Consider the following 20331-nt stretch of genomic DNA (forward strand, 5'->3'; position numbering starts at 1 on the left):
GTCGGGGGTCCTGAAGGGAGCCGGGGGATGTGAGGGGAACCGGGGGGAACATGAGGGGAACCGGGGGGCATGAGGGGAACTGGGGTGTGAGGGGAGGCGGGGGGGGGGATGAGGGGAGTCAGGGGCCCTGAAGGGAGACGGGGGAGCAGGAGGGGAACCAGGGGGTGTGAGGGGAACTGGGGGGAACATGAGGGGAGCTGGGGGGTGAAGGGAGCCAGGGGGTGTAAGAGGAGGTGAGATGTGAGGGGAACTGGGGGGATGTGAAGGGAACCAGAGAGCATGAGGGGAGCTGCGGGCTGTGAGGGGAGCTGCGGGCTGTGAGGGGACCTGGGATGTGAGGGGAACCGGGGGGTGAGGGGAGTCGGGGGGGGGGATGAGGGGAGCCGAGGGCCCTCGAGGGGGACCAGGCAGCCTGAGGGGAGCTGGGGCCTGGGGGGGGGGATTCATGAGGGGGTCAGTGGGGCCCAGCCGGGGGCAGAGGTGCCCCCGAGGAGCAGAGCACATCGGGGGCCCCAGGCCCGGCCACCGCGCGTGGAAAGAGTCATCTGGAAAGAGCGGAGAGCAGCGGCGCAGGGAGAGGGCTGGGAGAGGCGAGAGGCAGGAGCACGAGGGGGCTGCGGAGCATCCCGACCGAGCCACCATCGGGGGACACCGAGTCCGCGTGATCCGCAGGCTGGTGGGAAAAGCAAGAGCTTGGGGAGGGGGCTCCTGCCTCGAGATACCGCTGCTGTTTTTGTCCTGGTGTCGTGGCTGTGGATCAGTCCCGCTCAGCTCTCCCTGGAGCAGCTCGGTTGGAGAAGGAAGCGTGAGGAGGCCGCAAAGTGGTGCTGCATGGTATGTTTGCGTTGCAACCACGCCATGCCAATTAGCGGTCTAAATCTGTTTGAAATGACTCACATCCAGCTAGCCGAGAAAGCATGAGCGTGAAGGAAGTTTAGCCTTATTGCTTACCAGGCTTAGCCTTATTGGTTACCATGCGTATGTTAAGGAAAGACCGCATTCAAAAATTGCACTTTTAAAGTCATGTGGGAATGCATAGCCAGAGTAACGGAGAGAAGCGTCCGTCCGTCGTCGCTGGCGGTGCAGTGGGCAGACCGTGTAGCTTTCCCCTTCCGCACCGGGGTAGCAGTGACAGCATGGACCTTGGGCCGGGATTTCCGAGTGTTTATCCGGAGTTGGGTGGGTATTGCCAGGCTGCGTTATTATTGGCGTCTGAACCGGCGAGATTGCAGCCAGAGCCGGTGTTGTCACTGGGCTGCAGTGTAGCAGTTTTCCAGTGGTTTGCGTCAGGCTCTGCTCTTTTCCATGGTAGCTCGTGCCCCACGCATGTTTGAACTGCGCTCGCTGGTCTCTCCCAGCTCCCAGACACCAGCTTTTCTTATAGGCTTTCTCTGCACCCGTTCCGTTCACCTGCAGTGAGAAAAGAGGGCACAGTCCCAGCAAGCACTGACGTTATACTAAACAGTGTGATAAACAGCAGTGCTTTATCTGATGACTTGTCACTTTTTTGTAGGTACCATGACCAAAGGGCGTTTTGAGTGAAAACGTAATATGAGGACAGTCGTATCAGGTCAAGCCAAGAGTTCATCTAGCCCAGTGTCCTTTGACAGGGACTGAAAGTGGGTCCTTAGAGAAAAACACAAGAATGAGGCAAGATTAGGCGATACTTCCCAGCAGTACTCTCCCAGCTTGCAGCCACTTACAGCTCAGTGATATCCGGAGGTGGTGGGAGTATTTCTGTGTGTTTCTTCAGTTCCAACCTTCAGTAACCTTCTCTTCTCTGGGCTTGTCTGGTCTCCCCATATCAGACACAGGCAAGCAATGCTCTGAACACTACTTAGTTCCATCATTTTTTACTGATTGCACTCATAACCCATTCTAACTATTGCTTTGCTGCCATAAACAGTGATTGGTTCCAGGCAGCATTATAGACATGTTCTTCTTCTGGCGTTTCCTTTGATTTAGCTTTTGTACCTTCATCCACAGAGAGTTTGTCTAACCTGTGTAGTACGCAGGTACTCCTCCAGGAGTAGTATTAGGAAAATAAAATAATAATTTGTTCTCTGATACCAACTGAGTTACGATACAGTATGTTTTTAGCAAATTCAGACAATTTCAGTAAGTTCAGTACCCAACAGAAAGTGTGCAGCTATTCAGTTTATGTGTCTTTCTAACTAGATCATGAAATTTCTTTTTTTTTTAAAGCAGAAGCAAAACAGGTCATGGCAATCCAGTCACTTGAACTGAGCAAGTAGTATAAATTCAGGCTTTGCCTAACACAGGAGCTGACGTACGCTGCTTGCTGAAACATCTATTAAAGAACAACCATCCTTTTATTTCTATTATTTTTGATAAAGGAAAGCTTCATTTGCAAAGCATAGATAACAGCATTTTTTTGCCTTTAATTTACACTTTTAAGCTCATTTGAGCTAAAGTTTCAATAACTTCTGTTGCAAATTGAGTTTCTTTTATCTGTTACAGGAGCCAAACTTCTCAACTGCCCATAGAGTTATAGCCTGTATAGAAAGGTTAACTTCTGGTTAATTTGCCTACTCTCTTGGTTTCACAAGACACTATTTTGCTCAACATTGTAGCTGGAGTGGTACAGCCATGTATTAGATGATAATCGATTTTTTCCTTTATTTCTTTTAGGAAAATATTTATAAGTTTTGCAGAGGGAGCAGTCTAATTAGAGCACTTGCCATGTTTGTCACATATTTTTTATGTTTAGCTAGAGGAAAACAAATTCCAGTCTTTTCTCATTTATCCACACTGTGACGACAACTCAGATGTTACTTTTAAAATTAAATACAAAAAGTTGTTATTCTTAACTGACTCGGGAGGTCTGAGCAGTGCCAGTTGTTTCCCAATGCTGCCAGTTTGCTTCGTGCACTTTGTTTCTCACAGAAACTCTCTGGAGATGGGATGAGCCGCCGAGGAAGTCATGTGAGCGAAGGAAGCAGAGGCCAGCGAGAGGTCTTGGCAGACGGAGAGGTGAAGCGGGGATATCTGGTGAGAAAAGGATTTATGCAAGAGGCACAGCAGAGAGCGGGAAGGGAGGAAGTCCGGACTGCTCGGGAGGCAGCTTCTCCAACCCCCAGCGTTAGTACGCTCACGCTGCAGCTATCCCTGGTCAGTGCAAGAAGTTAAAACCACACTGTACAAAGGTTTCGCCCTCACCCTCTTTCGATGCCTTAAATTTCTGCAAGAGGTCAGAGGCTTAAATGAGACATAAGAGCTTAAAATATGTTTGTGGAACTGGCCCTTTGTCATTAATGCTGGAAGAGCCTGCAAGTCACTGATGTCTCGGTGTTGAGCCGTGGGGCTTGTCCCTATCCATTACTTTCTGTGCACTTCCTTTCCCCTCCTGTTCTCCTCCTTTTCCTGCTTTCTCTGTCAGCATCCCTGTCAACGATACGGTTGCTTCCTTCCTCCTGAGTACAACAAAGAAGTTGTATTTGAGGCCTGAGGGTCAATATGACAGGACAGCAAACTTATATCACAGAGCAGGGACAGGAGGGGATTTCCATGGCAATTTCCCCGATGTTTATAGAAATTATATTGCTGTAATTTGCTGTTGATCAAACATGGCTCCAAATTTACAAAGCATTTTGACTGGGGGAAATAAAAGCTCAAAGGCTGGGTCAGGGCTGGGGGAAAGTTCCTAAATATGGAGAAACACAGGCATTTGCTACTTCCACAACATTTAGAAAATGTATTTATTTTAAGTCCTGGTTTTATGGGGCCCTTAAAAACTGTCAGTGCATTCTGTAACAGCCAGGCCTCAAGCTAGACTCTGCTCATTTGCTTCAGACTTTTTGGTGACAGTAGAAATGAAGCTCTACAACAAGCAATATCTGAACAAAAGGAACAGAAGTTAGTGATCTAAACATAAGTGACATATATATTCTAGTTAGCTAAAATGGGATACGAGCAGTTTTTGCCCTCCTACAATATCTTTTCCTCTGATCCCAGTTAACTTGGTCCAGAATCAGAGAGGACAGTGCTGGTGTAGGTTGCATGTTAATAAGCCCCTCTCACTCTTCCCTTCTCTGCTGTTCTTTTGCAAACTGTGCATTATGGCAAATATCCTGACGTTAACCTTGAGCAAGGGTTTGCCCGCACTTACGTCACATCTGACTTGGACTTAGAAATGGAAGTGAGGGTTGTTTTGGGCAACTGGTCTAAAAAGTATTCCGAGGTTTTCATTTTCTTATGGCCTTTTTCATACATCAGGTACTTGTTTAGAAGCCATTTTTTCTAATTTATTTCATATTTGAAGACTGTTTTTATATCCTTTGTAAGCATTTTACAACAGACCTCACTGGCTCATAATCGCTAACAGATGACTGTAATATAATACAATGAATTTGGACAAAATTCTGTGTATTTTGTTCTGCAACTTCTCCAGTTAAGTTCTAACTTTGGCATCTTGCTGTAGTTAAGTTCTTTATGGCCCTGTTACTTGATTTTAAGTAAATTGTGCATGACTTTTTTTTTCCGTCAATAATTGTGTCTTATTTTTCCCAATAATTAACTACAGAACTTTTTTTTTATAATTTGTCTCTGCAGTTTCTGCTAGATAAATCAAGCTTTGAATAGCTGATCTTTTAATTAATTTCTGGGCTGACCTTGCCTATGGTTAAGTTCAGATTTAAAGATATATATGTTGCTTTTAGTGTGGCTTATTTTTTCAGGGAAATTTGTTTTGCAAGGCTTCTGACTATTTTTAGATCTTTCTGGTTATGGATGAGATTTTTAAAGATGAACATTCAGTGTCACAGGTGTGAGATTCCATTCTTGCATACCCAGATAATAGAATTTTCCCAATGGATTTTGCATATGTAACTCAAGTCAGACTGCATTGTCCTACAAGTGTTAGTGGTCAAAACGTGTAATATGTCTGTTGTATTTTTACAAAAGGGGAGGCAATATTAAAGCCAAAGTGAAGTCTTCTATATTTTGAGTGACTATATAGTAGACAAGTTTTCTAAAAACCTGTGTATAATGTATGCTGATTTGATTCTGGGGAAATTTGCTGTGAGCTGTAATAGTTCAACAGGGAAACCAAAAAAAAAAAAAAAAACAGGAAGAGAGAAAATTGTTGAAAGGTAAATCATGTCTTAGTGAATATTTATTGGCTTCAAGGACTCTGATTTGGTCTTCTGTTAAGCTTACATGGGGTTGTTTTTGACCAGAGCTGGGAAATGAAGAAAAGCAAAAGGACTAACTTTGAAGGCTATTCATCAGTTAAATCCACGTTATTTGGATCACCAGTGGCATAACACTTGAAATGTAAGGGACTGTGAGATAGATGTCACTCAAGAAGGTTTGGTAATCCCTTCTGGCCAGAAACTGTAAATTGATTGATGCTATCTGATTACAATAGTTTGTGTATTTTTTATTGCTTTCAAAATGCGTGCCAACATCCTGTAAAAGGGAAATAGCTTCAGAGTTCTCTTTTAACTGCTTTTATGCTGCTGGCAAACTTCTTCAGTGAATTAGCCATCAGGACTTCTGATCTTCCTTGGAGGCTCTGCTAGTTCGGCGGCTGTGTTTGATGGTGTCAATCACCTTTAATCTCCAGTTGTACTCTATTACCCTAATATGTTTGAAGCCATATGGCATTTCTTTCAATTTACTGTAGCTTTAGTGTATGAAATCAATACTCGTTACAGTCCTTCAAGCATTTAAGCATATGAATAACTTTGTGAACTCAGTGAAACAGATGAACACAGAATTTCTCAAGTACATGAGCATTTACAGGATCATGTTTTTATTGTTTCAGTGGATTTTAGCCACTATTTGTTTTTTCTTCCCGAAAGTTAGCAATGTTTTTTCCCAAAATATTAACGGTGGTTGCAGTATAAATCTGCTAGCATCAATTCTAGTAACACAAAGTGCATGTAATTTGAATCTGTTTTCCTGTTTATTTAATGGTGGTATCATGTATTTGAGGAATTCAGGATGAAACTGTGTATCATCTGTAACCGTTTCAAGTGACTAATGCAGTACACACCACTGATTCTTTGGGGTTTTCTTAAGAATATATTTCATACCACATTTATAGTCGTTTACCTTGGGGAATAGTCACAAAGCGAAGATTTGCCTTTTATAATTATTATTATTTTCTACATAAAGAATGAAGTGTACAGACTATTACCATATGTGTTGCAATGCTAACATCTCCAGAGTCTGTATAGCAGAAAAGTAAGCTGCTCAGGATGTCGGCGTGAAAGGTTTGGAGGGTATTTCCTGTTAGGGACTTCAACTCGGGCTTGCTGGACTTGAGAAATGAGATGAACTTACAGCCAATGGCTAAATTTAAGAAATGAATAATAAGAATGGAATAATGGAATGACATTGTGGTAGAAAATTGGAATACATATGAAAAGACCTATAACTTGGAAAAGTGAAAGGCCGTATATTATAACAAAGGGGAGTAAATCATTGCTGATTATTGTCACTCTTATTCTAACATTAAAAGGAGATGATAGAGAACATTTTGCTAACCTGTTCTTTGGATCATTTTGTTTTGGTTATAGAACAGATATGGTTTTGTAAGCAAAGTAGTATTAATATATTTCAGAGAAATCTCAGTTTATGGACTGCTTTGAGCAAACATCCCTTACACGCCCAGTAAGATATAACCACCACAGAGTCAAGCATAAAGATAAACTATGCATAATACCTACTAATACTCCAAACCCACCATTCTGCCTTGTAAAACTGTAACAAATGGATTGTGGATACACGTGTAGGCCTGCTTAAAAATAAAAACAAAAAACAAAACAACTACTTAAAGGGGAAAATATCATTGATAGAAATACACAGGCATTTGAGTAGTTTGCACTACTGATGCCCTTCACAGAAGAAGCTCAACTGGAAGGTTGCCCCGAGCCGTGATATTTGGTTAAAGTCTTTCTTTCCTTTGTACGACTCCTATGGCCATACTGCCTCTACAGAAGCATTTAGACAGTGCTCCAAATCTCTAAAAGGTGAAGTCTGAAATGAAACCTCTACATGTGTTGTTCATATTAAGTTCCTCCCAGCAGATCTGGATGCTAAGTCATGACCCCTCGCCACACACACAAACTATTTTAATTTGTTTGAGGTTAACATTTACCTCATAGCTGGTAGCAATAAAAATCATCTTGAGGAACTGGCATTTCTGACACTGGTATTATAAAGATTCTATATATGTCACTGTTAAATAACTATTGCAACAGAATTACACTTTTTGAAGTGTTTAGTTGCACAATGTTTAAACAAGGCATTAAATGTTTGTACAATACAAGAATGATTGCTCAGTTAGTGCTTTAAATAAGGTGGGGACAAGTGAATGAATTCTTACAGTGGATTCCTTAACAATGTATCAGAAACCATATTTCTTGGAAGGTGACGTGTTTGAAAAGGTCCAGCAGAAGTAAGAGCGGATAGGAAACACACTTTTCAACAGTGGTGTGCCGTAGCCACTTTTCTTACTGTCTTCTCCCTAATCTCCCATTTGTCCTCTATTTTGTGACCGTTGTCCTTTTCTGTCCTTCGCAGGGAGCAGTTCCAGATGTCGACTTTCACTAGGAGCAGTGGATGCTAAGGTGAAAGGGTGCAGGTATAGATCAATCTAAAACCGAAATGGTCAAAACATCGGAAGGTGGACGGCTGGGGACAATCCTGAACAGTCCCTCCTGAACAGACAGGTCAGAGCAGACAAAAAGCTGGCCCTAATATTTTTTTTCCCCAGCTTCTGCTGTCTGTCAAACCAAAGATGAAACATGCAAAAAACCCTTACTCTTTCAATGGAAGGTTCACTTGATTATTTAGGCTGGAAAATAAGTAGATTATATGGTTAATTCTCTGATAAGAAGAAAGATAAAGCTTTGTTGCAGAGTGACGTTTTCCGAGATTAATTGATTTACGTATGTGTGGAATTTTGTCTTCAGATAAAAATTGGACTCAAATTTCCAAAGATGGCTGCTCAAAATTAAATACTCTAATCTATATTGATGTTGTTAGATATATTACCCAATATTCAGCTCACACCTATAAAATGGTGTGATGACAATTTGCAGGTCCCTAATTTTACTTTTCCTGCAGAGTTTTCTGAAGAAACAAATAATATAGTCCTGAAGCAGACTGACCAATTTGATGGCAATAAAGGCAAATTATTACTTCTTCAGAGCCTTCTAAAACCATCTCAGGCCCAGAACAAATCAAAATCCCATATTATGATTTTTTTCATTGTGGGGAATCATGTTTGGTTATTGCAGATACTACTTATGCAACATTTTAAAAAAATGGCACTATATTTTACTCTGAGCATCCTTATCTTTTAAACAAATAAGGAATAAAATCATTAGGGCAGCTGTCTCTGGTTCTTAAGTAATTCAGATATATTTTATGTGCTTTACCTACTAATTAATGGTTTGTTTTCTCAGCACTTCTCTCATTGGTCAGTGATAGTTTTCTTACCATTACTGCATCTGATAATCTGATTAGGAATAATTCCTTCTTTGTTCTTTTCTGCATGACTGTGTATTCCCAGAAATTCTGAGAAAATGATCTTTTTTCCTTATTAGTCATACTGTTTCGACAAATGTACTTACTTTCCTCACTTATATGTATAAGAACTATTGTGTTATTTCTGTAGATTGCGCAGCTGAGCTTAATCAGCAGGATGTTGGTGAGGTCAAAATGAAAATCTATCTGTTAGGTTTAAGGATTAAAGACAATATGGAGCAATAACATTGCTTACAAAGAGTAGACTTCAGAGTTGCCAATGTGGTACTTTTCATGAACATTATAGTCACTTAAACACTGTTTATACTGAAAAAATTCCAAGTCACAATTTAAAACTGTGATCTTAACAGCAGCTTTGATCCTATATTAAGACTGAGTAACAGAGTTCTAATTATTTAAGGCACAACAACAACAAAAAAACAGAGTATGAAGAACAGCAGAGGAACACTATCCAATAATTTTCAGAAAATTCCAGGCAGACAGACTACAAGAAGAAAGTTCTTTAATTTTCATTACTGCGAAATTTAAATGAACTTGTGTAATCTGGATAATCTCCATTGACATGAGCTGAATGCTAGAGAATTGCATCAAGAAATTAATTATTAATTAATTGACATTAGTGTTTTCATCTCTCACTACTTGCTGTTATAAAAATTGTTTTTATTCATTCAGTCAAAAATATTGAAATTGATATTCATGGTTAGCATTTTTCCTTTATATTAAGAGCTTCTAGAGCAAATTAAAACAGGAAATGTTTAATGTCACATAGAGTCTAAGCTGTACATCTGGTCTGGAAAATGAGCCTTTGGTATATAAAAATGTACTGGTTCAGTATATTCCTAATTTATCAGATTTTTTGGAAATCTACATCCTGGTCTCTAATTTTACACATCGGCAGACTGGTAGATGAAGACCTAATGATTTTCCTGATTTTTATGGAAATTTTACTGATAGGGAACGTGGTGTTAAATCAGTTTCTCTGGAAATGATCGGCATGTTGGTATAGATGGGTTGTTTGTGCCAAGCTTCAGCAAAATCACAGAACCGTATTCCCCTGGGAAGCTTGTTGCACTGTCTTTTGCAGACCTAGATCTGAGGCACGATGGCACTGAGTACGGCATGGACCCTGTGGCTAGGGCACGTCAGCTGTCACCAGGCTGCTCCTGCAATTTGTAGAACACATTCTTTTTCACCTGGCAAACAGCCCTTCTAGCACTGCTTTTGTGTTATCACCTACTAAACACATCTAATTCGTTAGTTAGGTTCCTCCCAACAGGGAATACTATGTGGGCTGAGAAATTATTCTGCTGTTTCACTAAATCCAACTGATTTGCCAGGGATTTTGATTCGATATCCCCCCAAGTCTTTAAGAAAATGCAGTTCTGCAGTTTGCAGAAAACAGATTAATATTTTATATCTTACAGATGCAAATTTGACAGTTTCTGTTGGCAGGTCTCTGTTTCTCATGCTGATGCTAATATATTAGCAATGAAAACCTGGCATCGGACAAGTTTCTGATCAGGAGCTCTATGCAATGCCTAAAACAAAAACTCTAAAGCATTTCCCTCCTTTATGGGGGTTGCATTTTAGTGTCAGAGTGTCTATGGAAAACTGAAGTTTTATAAGAAATAGATGCCTTTATTTACATTAAAAATGTTAATGTCATTCCAATCCACTTAAGAGGCGTGAAAGTTAACAATTAAAAACAAATCTGTCTTAAGGCAATATAGTAGCATAAAAGTATTTATGTACAAAATGGAGTAGTGAGAAGAGAAACCACCAGAAAACCTGTTGTTTTTCCCAGAAGCAGCCCTGGGGATATAGTGGGGTCAGTATTAAACAAATGTTGGCATGAGATGTGGTTTTTGGTGTTATGATATGAAACTATGGTTAGGATGGTTTGGTTAATTTTTGTAAGAAAAGCTGCATGCAGAACTGAAATTTTACTCCTCCTGCTATGATTCTGTTATTAGATAGTGTCATTATGTACTGAGGTCCTTGTATCAACATCTCAGATTAAATGATTTACTGTGTATAGTTAGATTAGCAGTTTAAGAGCCTGATGCTGTCTTCTGTTGGGTGGGAATAGGACTGGGGTACAGATCTGTAATAGGTTCATGAATAAAACATATTGCTACACGTACATGAAACAAAAATATATGTTGACGGTATTGTAATACATATTATTGAGGCATTAACTTGCTGTGAGTATTGTGTTTAAGATTTCCTTCCTGAAACCCTGAACCAATCCACCCATTCCTTTTGAAAGAATTTTTAATTGAGGCTAGTATTCCATGCTTGGCCTCATCCAAACATATCTCAAAGATTTAAGGAAAATCATTGTGAGCCAAAAAAAAAAGAGAGGGAGAACTATTTTTTCTGTGTAAGACCACTATTATTGCAGAGTTTTCCGTTTGAGCCGTTTTGTCTTTGAGCCGTTTGGCTCAAAGACATACTGAAATTTTGTTTTGACTTTTTTTAAACAGTCCTTACTGACCTTGCTTCCAAAGGTGAATATGAGAAACAATGGCAAGGGAATGAATGCTGAGCATATTTAAAGCACAATAATGGGAAATGCTGATGACCTCCTATTTCCATTGAGTCCCTTTCCTTCCCCTGGCAAAACCTATGGCTTATCCCCATCACCACACTGCTGGCCCCTGGTTCTGTGAGCCTCTTCAACAGGGTAACTGTGTTAGCAAAACTAAAAAACATATATAATCTAGTGGTAACACTTTAAAGTAATGAAATCTCATTACAGGACTAAGATCAACTTTTTAAATGCATGCATAAGTTGCTGCTTATGACAAAGACATATTTTTAATAGTAGAAGATTCATCTCAGTAACATCGTCCAGCTTAATTTCCAATCAATGCTTGGTCAAGTACTGGTAATACTCCCTTTGAATAAAAACATTGCTATCTATATACTACTTTGATTTTTCCTCTTCACATTTTTGGGGAGCAGGAGATTACATTTCAGAAAGCCTGTATGCTTTTGGCTTATTTAAAATGATAAATTTAATTTTATTAACTTGACTTTTCTACTGACCTCATTAAATTGAAAGTATTTTCCAAATTAATTTGATGTAGCACAGTCATGATTTAAACTGAGAAGCTGAGCACCAGTTCCTTTATTACCATTGTTGTCCCTATATATTCTGCTTTGCCAAATTCTAGTTACTTTCTTTAGGAGGTTAAACATGCATTGCTAACGTTTAAAACTTTGCCCTACTGTGTGAACTGCAGACAGAGATGGAGAAAAATAAAGTTCTCCCACACTTTTCCACCAGTCCGTGCTTGGCCCTGTGCAGGCTGCAATTGCGAGTTTGCACAGGTAAAACACAGGCAAGGGAAAATGCACTGATGGACAGAAAGGGGAATGTAGAGGAGTTCATAAAAAGCATTTGTGAGAGCAGTTTAGTTTGGCCTAGTAATAGATCACTGGCGACAGCAAAAGCCGGAGCGATGGTACTTTTAACCCAGGTCTCCACATGGGCGAAGTGCAATGCCCGTTTTGCCCTCTGAACACTTGCCAGCGCAGCAGACTACGGATGCAGCCACCTCTCACTCGTGCAGGGCTTTCATTCAGCCTCCTAGGTGCAGTCCAACATAATTACGTGCTTTTGTAATATTAAATCTGTGAAGTGAAACCTTATTAAAAAAAAAAGTTCGCAGTGCAAACGCCTTGTTGTGAACACTGGCACTGCTCAGGGGATCTGGTTGTAGTGTCAGGGTGAACTCGCAAATCTACAGGTGTTTTCTCTTAACTGAGGGATGAGAAATAAAACAGAACAAAAAAGCACACCGCGTACAAAAGGAAAAGAAAATACCTCTAGTTTGTTTGCACAATGGATGTTACAAACCAGATTCTCTTATTAACTTCTGATACCTATTTGGACAAATACAAATATTTACCAAAAGAAAGGAACTAAAACCTATTGGAACAGATTATTTTTTGCTAAGATTATGCAGCTATATAATTTAGGCATTTATTTTTAATAAATTATTTTTTCTAGCCTTTTGGATTCTATTAAGCAACTTTGCATATTTGTGGTGAATACAGCCTTTTAGAGGAAGCAGAGCAAATCTGACACAGGCGTGAAAACTTGTTTCTTAGGAATAAAACAAATAGCTGTAATAATTAAGAGACTTAAAATGGAGAGGTTTTCGAAATTAGTATTTCACATATGCAGGCAAGCTATCGACCCAAAGAGGAAAGGAATGGCAATGCCCATCAAAGAGTCCCGAGCACCTACTCCTAATTTCTAAACATTTTTTTTCCCCAGGAATTATCTAACTGCTCATGATGGTAGAAAACATTTTCTGATACAAACAATGAAGGTAAGTGAAAATAAAAGACCGTATCATGACGTGAGGTGCACAGAAATTAAATTTTTAGATGAGATATAGAGAAGGGAGCAGAAATCTGCTGTTCAGTTAATAAAATATGAGATGGTGGAAGATTAACAAGAAAAATCAGGGACAGCGGGACAGGGAGTGGACCTTGGGAAGTCCCGGAGTCCATCTCTGATTTGATTGACTGTCCCGAGAACAAAAGTGGTTGTTTACCACAGGAAAAGCCATGGTTTCATCTTGATAAAACTTATAAAACTCCTAACAAGTGATTTAGCATGTGATCTTGCAGCTGATGGATTTATATTTTGCCTGTGAGCTTGTTAGGGATACCAGCTTTTCTTTATGCTGTCAGGTGAAGGGTCACGGCCTGCATTAAATGTCTTAAATATGCATTAATAGCTCAGCTACATAAAAAGGCATGATTGAAGCCCTAGAGTCAACAGGAATCTTTCTCTTGCCTTTGCAGGACTCTGAGTTGGATGTAGAATAAGAAAAGAACAAACACCAAATCAGTGTTTCCCCTCCCCCAAAAAGAAGCTGATAATCAAGACACAGGTAGAGCTTGAAAATACTTTAGTGAAAGGGGTTTTATTGGGAGTAGCTGGAGATTTAGACAACAAAAACCCTCCAGTGCTGAAAGCAGTCTGCTTTAACCCAGCGATTTGATTATATATCAGTGTGTTAATGGATTGCTCATCTTCAGGCCATTGAAAAGGTTCATTTTGCCTAACTGGAGGGGAACAAATGTCCATATGAAAATGAAACAGAACGGGCAAAGCGGTCAGCCTTGAGCTGGAGACGGGGCAGCTCTGCTGCTGCTGTGCAAGGTAAAGGGGGGAAATTCGAAGGGCCATCATACGCAGAGTTCCAACCAGATTAATTATTTCTTGGATTTGAAAGCAAAATTCAGGTCATACATTGAAATAGGGGTGGATATCCGATTGTGCTGTTTTCCTAGTGACAGTCCTTCACCTGAATTTGTGTATGTGTTGTGCTGATCAATAAACGTTTCTGAATTCTCTCAGGGTCTGGGGTCCCAAGTACACCTGTAGCTTTTTGCCATTCTTTATTTTCTTTTTTCTTGCCTATAAAACTGAATGTTGCCAAAATGCTCCTGAAACTCTGTTAGATCAGATAATTATTTCTATGTCAGAATTTAAAAAAAGAGCACTGAGCTAGTCAAACAACAAAATACAAGAATATTATTTTCTGAATGACTGATGATTATATATTTTACAAGGTTAGTAGTATGTTTCTAACCAAATACCAACAGTATATTTGTAACCAAGCACATTTCTTCTAAGGATACCCAGAACTTGTACACTCTTTCACTAAGAAAAAGCAGCAGAGTTATTATATGCTTTCTTTGCCTGTGACATGCCTGTCACTGTTTCTTCTGCAGGATTTGGTGTCTGACGTGGAGATGAAGGTTCAGAGAAACCCTGGCTGGACACAGGAAAAGAGTCTCACTGGCGAATGTCAAAGCAAAGAAGAGGTAGAATTCTGGGCTTGGAGGAAATGGCAGGAGGGTGCTTGAAAAAAGCTGCTCCAGTGAGTGTGTGAATGAAGTAGTTCAGCGGAGGTAGACTTTAAGACTTGGGAACATTTTCAAGGAGAGCATCTAAAGGAAGGCGCTGGGGCTGTTGGGTTTCTACCTGAGAAAACTGGGGGTCCGGCCAGACCTGCCTGTGTTATTGACAGGTCTGAAATTAGATGTTTCTTGGCTGTTTCAAGTGGCCCAAGAATATTTGACAGATTTTTTTCTTGGTATTATTTAAATTTTTTAGAAAGGTGAGTGTGCCATGGTCCAAGTGGGTGACTCTGGCATGGGCTACATATGTGTGTGCATATGCATGTTTGTAGACATTTATATCTATTTATGGGATACTGTAGACATTAACTGTCAAGTCTATAGGTAAGTATATCAGTTTACATTCTTTGTAAGACACTGTACAATTATACCCCTGATATAATTCCTCTCTATTTTGTTGATGAGGTTTGTGGTATGAGGGTGTAGTGTGACAATGTCCTTTTCTGAATGCTTGCTTTCAATGGTGGGTTCACCAAAGAGCTTGAGAAGGGAATGAAATTTTAGATATGAAAGCAAAGGTATGACCTAACCTATTGAGATATCTATAATGCATCTTGAATATTAGCTATGTAATACTTTCCACTAGCTCTGTGAAGCGTTAAGAAAGTAAGGGTTTTTTTCCCCCCTTTGACTATTGTTGCTGTGATTCCATCTGCCAGCAAAGTAAAGAGGCAGCTTGAGTTCAGGGCAGTCCTGCCGACATCTTAAGCAATGCAGGTTTCCCTGATCAATCTGCCTAATTACAATGTAGAATTGTAAAAGAAGTTGTATATTTTTCCATTTTTCTTAAATAGGCTGTTGTAGCTTTTTCTCAAGGCTAAAACAAAGAAGACCTGTTTATGAAGTCAGTGTGTGTCTGGGGTCTGAAGCAGCTTTGCAGCTGTTAATTAGAAAAGGAATTGCAAACATTAACTCCTCAGTTTTGCACTTGTTTCTTCTTGCTTATCCCCTAACTATGAGGTGCTGAGAACAACCAGCAACCCCACAAGAGCTCAGCACAGGAGCCCTGGTAGTTAGTTACTCCCTGAAAGCTGGGACTCCCGACTCGCAGTGAATAGTGCTGCTTCTAAGCATAGAAAACAACTGCAAAAATCAGTACAGAACTGGAAACAAAAAACTTGGAGGAAAAGGCGTATCTGAGTAAATTAGTTTAAAGGCCAGTATCTAACGAATCAGAAAAGCTAGATCTGAATAATATCTTCTAGGGGGGAGGTGTGATTTTCAGCCCACTGGTAGGATGTGCCACTTTTGACCACACTTATTCAAGACAGGTTATATTACAGTGGCCTCTGGACAGTGACGATATGGCTGATATTACTCTTCTGCCACCAGCGAGCTCTTCTTGGGTTTGGTTTCCTCATATATAAAACAGATAAAATCATTCCTTCCTTTCTCATAACACGCTGCAGCAGGTAGCTGACATGTTCTAAGTATTATTATTTCTTTGCTTCCCCCCCAGGAAAGCAGTACTGTTTTGGCTTTTAACCTGGTTTTAATATAAAATGCAGGAGAAAGTCATGGGCTTTAGGCCTGTGTGATTTTTAACCTTCCACTGAATGTCCTTGGAAACACTGCTGGGATTTGGAGCAGCGTCTTTTTTGGGAGACACTAGAAGCGGGGAAGGCTGGAGGTCAGTGCTAGAGTGGCAGAGGGCAGAGCGTTGCTCAGAGGAAGAGGATGGTAACATCCTTGATCTGGTAGGCAAGCACTCCTTGTGTTCATGCTGTGTATTTTCTTCTTTAAAATTTTTCCTTACAAACAGAACCTAGCTCCTGCATTTCTGTATATTCGGGCCTGCATATGGAAAGAGGAATATTTTATGCTTCTCTTATTTTAATGCCTTTGTTCCTTAAAGCCACCATCTCAGTGACTGCTGTACCAGACAGATGCTAGGCTCATGTTTTTCCACACTCAGTTTGGGAACAGGCTATGGACAGTCTATGCACGGTGACTTTTGAAGCCATCCTCCTTCTCAGAGGTATCAGATTTGATTTGAAGAACAGTGTTTCCTCATTTACCCCCTTTCCATAGCTATTACAGTAAAATCTTGAGCACTTGCTCCAGTTTTGTTTCCAGAGCTTCGACCAGCCACTGGTAGGATCTCTGGCTTACCCTAAGACAGCAGCGTCAACAGGAAGTAGTTACTCTGGGGCCTGTACATTCAGAGGAACTTTGCAGGAGAGCTATGACTAATGTAAATGGAAAGTATACAAAATTAATCTTTATGGGGAGGAGCATGTCTTAGTTGAACAATGCCTGACTGCTAAATCTATATTTGCTGAGTATCCAGCATTGCAACAACATGAAGATACTCTTACCAGATTCAGTAAATCACTCTGAATTAGCAAGAATTTTTATTGCGGGACACTTTTTTTTCTCTTACAGAATCTCCTGTCTAAACTTTGCTAAGCCAGTTGCTGCTTACATCAAAACCTCTGGTGGTGTGGTTGTAGACTAAAACATGGTTGTAGGCCAAAACCCTATGAGATTTCTGTCAGTGCCCGGAGGGCACCAACCTTAGTGGACCCAACCATCCTCCCTGGGGCCCCCGCGCTGCCCAGGACCCCGTTTCAGCCCAGCCCGGGGCCTCACTCCCTGCCCCGCGACACTGCGGCAGCGCCACAGCCCTGCCTCTGCACTGCGAACGGTGATTCATCTATCAGTTCTTCCCAGTCCTGGGGGAACGGTGAAAGGTTGGTTAAAACCTTAATGTTTCTTCTTTATTTCCTGGATGATGTACTGCAGGTTGCTGGGTTCCTGGCTGCCTTCCCCGGCTGCGCTGCGCAGGGGTTCGGGTCTGGCTATCACAATGTTATCTTCTGGGTGTAACATCTGTGACATTATTGTTCTGGAAATACCAGCACTTCAGTCTTGGAGCCAAATGACTTCTCCTATGAAGAGGAACACTGGGTGTGCGGCTGTCTGCGGGAAATATTCCTGAGAAATAAAGGCCGGAAATGTGCTGAAAAGAGCATTGCTGTTTCACTTTTCTGTGTGAGATCTTGGTCTTGCTTGTTGGATAGAATGTGCTGTAAAATAGAAAATGGTTAGAAAAAAATGGACCTTGTGGTACTAGCCGTCAGGGCTTTCAGGGCACCAGGAAGCCTGAAGGGCCCTGGCCTTCAGGCTGGTGAAGGCCTATACGACAGAGAATTATTTTTGTCGATACAATGAGTGGCCAGAAGTTGAAATGATGCTGTGACAGTTAGGAATGAAGACAAGGAGGGTCCTCTGTGGAAAATCCATAGAAAAGGTCACACCTAAGGGAAAGCTTATATTGAGGTGTTTTGTTTTGCTGTTATTTGCATTAGTGAAAAAGCAAAGCCCGGAAAGTGGTGAAGAAGCCTAAACCCAGGGTTTGTGTTCTCCGGTAAGCCACATGTTAAAGTCCGTTTTGCAGAATCATTCTCACGGAGGTTATTGCTATCAAGAGTTTGGGGATTCCTAGTTGTTGTTTTTTTTCTGGGGGCGTGCAAGGGCGAGAAAGTAACCTTCCTTTCACCTGCATGGGCTGGGGGTTTGGGCTGTAGGCGAGCACCGTGCACAGCATGCACGTCTTGACTGAAGCATCACGGGCGCCCGAGGACCAGGGCTCTACCCCGCCTCCTGCCCCGGGCGTTCGAGACCGCAGCGCTGCCCGGGCTGCTGCATCTGCTCCGCTCCTGTCCTCCTAACTGTGACCGCTCCGGTAACTACCAAATTACCAATTCAGTAGTGGTAGTTACACCTAAAGTAACTTTAACTTGGGCCAATTCTTCATAAGGCCTTCAGGAGAACCCTGCAGTTATTTCAGGATGCTGGAAGTGTTTTTCAATTTGTCAGTCAAAATATTTTGGCGTGTGTAATATTTTTAATAACTAGCAGATTTGTTCTAGCAGGCTACTATACCGAGAAGACTTTGAGCAGCGCTCGCCAGAAAGAGTAGAGGGGGGCACAATATGACAGGCAGCCTTTAAAAGGAAGAAAAAAACTTGAAAATACAGTAACTATGAATTCCGAGCAAGAATTTATAAAAATAAGGAATTCTGATTGGTTTTCAGCGTGACTTTGGCATGTGAGAACCCAAATGTACCTGTTTGACTTTGGAAAATGGATTCTGAACATTTGACTACCAAGCTGTGTTCTTGCTGTGAATAATTGTGACCTTTGTTCATTGTTTTATCTAATTCTCATTCAGACCTAAAGGTCTAGATCCTCAGTCACGCTGAGGTGCCTTTCAGGATCCAGGACTAAATTACTGGAGAAAACATAACCCTGGAGAAATATCTACATGCTTCTCTTGACTGAGAAATGACCAAGGACAATGCCATTTTTAAATGAAGTCTAATGACACTGAAAATGCCACTGCAAAAGGATTCTTATTTTTATTTTTTAAGCATAATCCTGGCTTCTTTGGGAGATGAGCCCTGTGCCTGTCTGCAGCTGGGCTGGAAGAAGAGAAGGAGACATGAACGCTCTGTGTTTGCTGGTCCCACCTCCTCCTCCACAGCACACACCTAGCGTGAGCTTTCGATGTGAGACTCTTGTTTTGAGCCCTCTCACCGCCAATGAATTCTGCTGACTGTCTTATTCCCTGGAGTAATCAGATTTTAAGTAGTTATAAAAGCATCAAACTTCATTCTGTCTTTCTTTCTTCTTTGTAGTGATGTAAACACTCACATGCAGCATAGAAAAGCCATCCAGAATAACACAGTTGTTACCAGTGCCTGGAAAGACTCTGAAGGACACATTCCCCAAATAAATTAAAAGTCAGTTCTTGTTTTCCAGAGGGTTATATGTGAATTGGATAGCAGGGCATTTAGCAGGAGCTCTCAGTCTACCCCAAAGCGCTTATTGTTTAGAGTGTGAGTATCTATAAGCTGGAAGGAATGTGATTTTACACGGTTTGCCAAGGGGAGCAAACTCTCCAGATCTTGTACCAGGGCCAGGATGGGATGTTGTTACTTGGCATCATTCGCAAAAGTAGGATTTTTATCTGTTCCTTCCTGAGCTCAGTTTCCTCTTTCATTCTACATTCCCTATAATTTTACTAAGGAATATACTTGGCATCCACTGTGAGACTGTAGATATTTGAAATAAAAGTGTCACAGCCGTGACACTGCATTCTTGTATTTATTTGAATGTTTGAGGTTGTTGATTTCATTGTAGATATGTCACATCAACTGACTGCTCAAGTTCCCGGAAAAAAAAAATTGCATTCTCTTTGCAGATAAAAGAAGAAAACTTCATATTTTCCCTTCAGTTTCTTCTAAAGTAAGACTTCATTAAATGGTTACCAAGGAGACAGTGGACTTTTGACTGTCCGTGATCATATTAAAAGGCATTTACATCACTTAGGGTTGTGTTAGCGGGATTTGGTTCATAACTGCTATTGGCAAGACAAATCCTCATCCACTGCTGCAGGATGTCCCGGTATTGCTGTATCGCTGCCTGTCTTTTGCAGTGGAACTCAGCATTAACGAAATCCTCACGGGTTTCACTGCAACAGAATTCAACCCAAAAGTTTTCCTTTTGTAGAGAATGCGAGAACTTGATTTCCTTTGGGTATGAAAGAGTATTTATGAGCCTGTATGCCTATTTTAATCTTGCACTGTTTTAGTGATGTTTGGGTTGGGCGCGGGGGAAACTTGTGAGTCCTGGAATAACCCTGTGTGAGCAAAACAGTGGATGAGGAAGGGAATTTGTCTGAACAGAGAAGTGGTTTTCACCAAAAGCAGAGTGGAAAGGGCAGAGCCAGGGCAGAAAAGGAAGAAGGAGCTGTTATTAATGGAGTATGTAGTCACTTACAGACACGCATGGAGGAGCGAGAGGAGGGAAGTGCATTTTCAGCAGCTCAAGAAAGGTGAGGCCACTGTAAGAGCA

At 41.1% G+C, this 20331-nt stretch overlaps 1 long non-coding RNA gene across 4 annotated transcripts; it reads left to right on the forward strand.

Moving 5' to 3' along the window:
* Positions 1–503: 503 nt before the first annotated feature.
* Positions 504–17424, forward strand: LOC106496789 (uncharacterized). Of its 4 annotated transcripts, XR_010885090.1 has the most exons (9): positions 504–834; positions 2908–3132; positions 7552–7700; positions 13345–13433; positions 13582–13705; positions 14281–14373; positions 16325–16663; positions 16855–17116; positions 17215–17424. It is a non-coding gene; the product is annotated as an uncharacterized lncRNA (long non-coding RNA). The 4 variants fall into 4 exon arrangements; XR_010885089.1 differs by lacking the exon at positions 16325–16663; XR_010885091.1 differs by lacking the exon at positions 16325–16663 and having other exon boundaries at positions 2908–3012.
* The last annotated feature ends 2907 nt before the right edge of the window (positions 17425–20331 follow it).

Source organism: Apteryx mantelli, chromosome 9, assembly GCF_036417845.1.
Source record: "Apteryx mantelli isolate bAptMan1 chromosome 9, bAptMan1.hap1, whole genome shotgun sequence".
NCBI classification, from domain to species: domain Eukaryota; kingdom Metazoa; phylum Chordata; class Aves; order Apterygiformes; family Apterygidae; genus Apteryx; species Apteryx mantelli.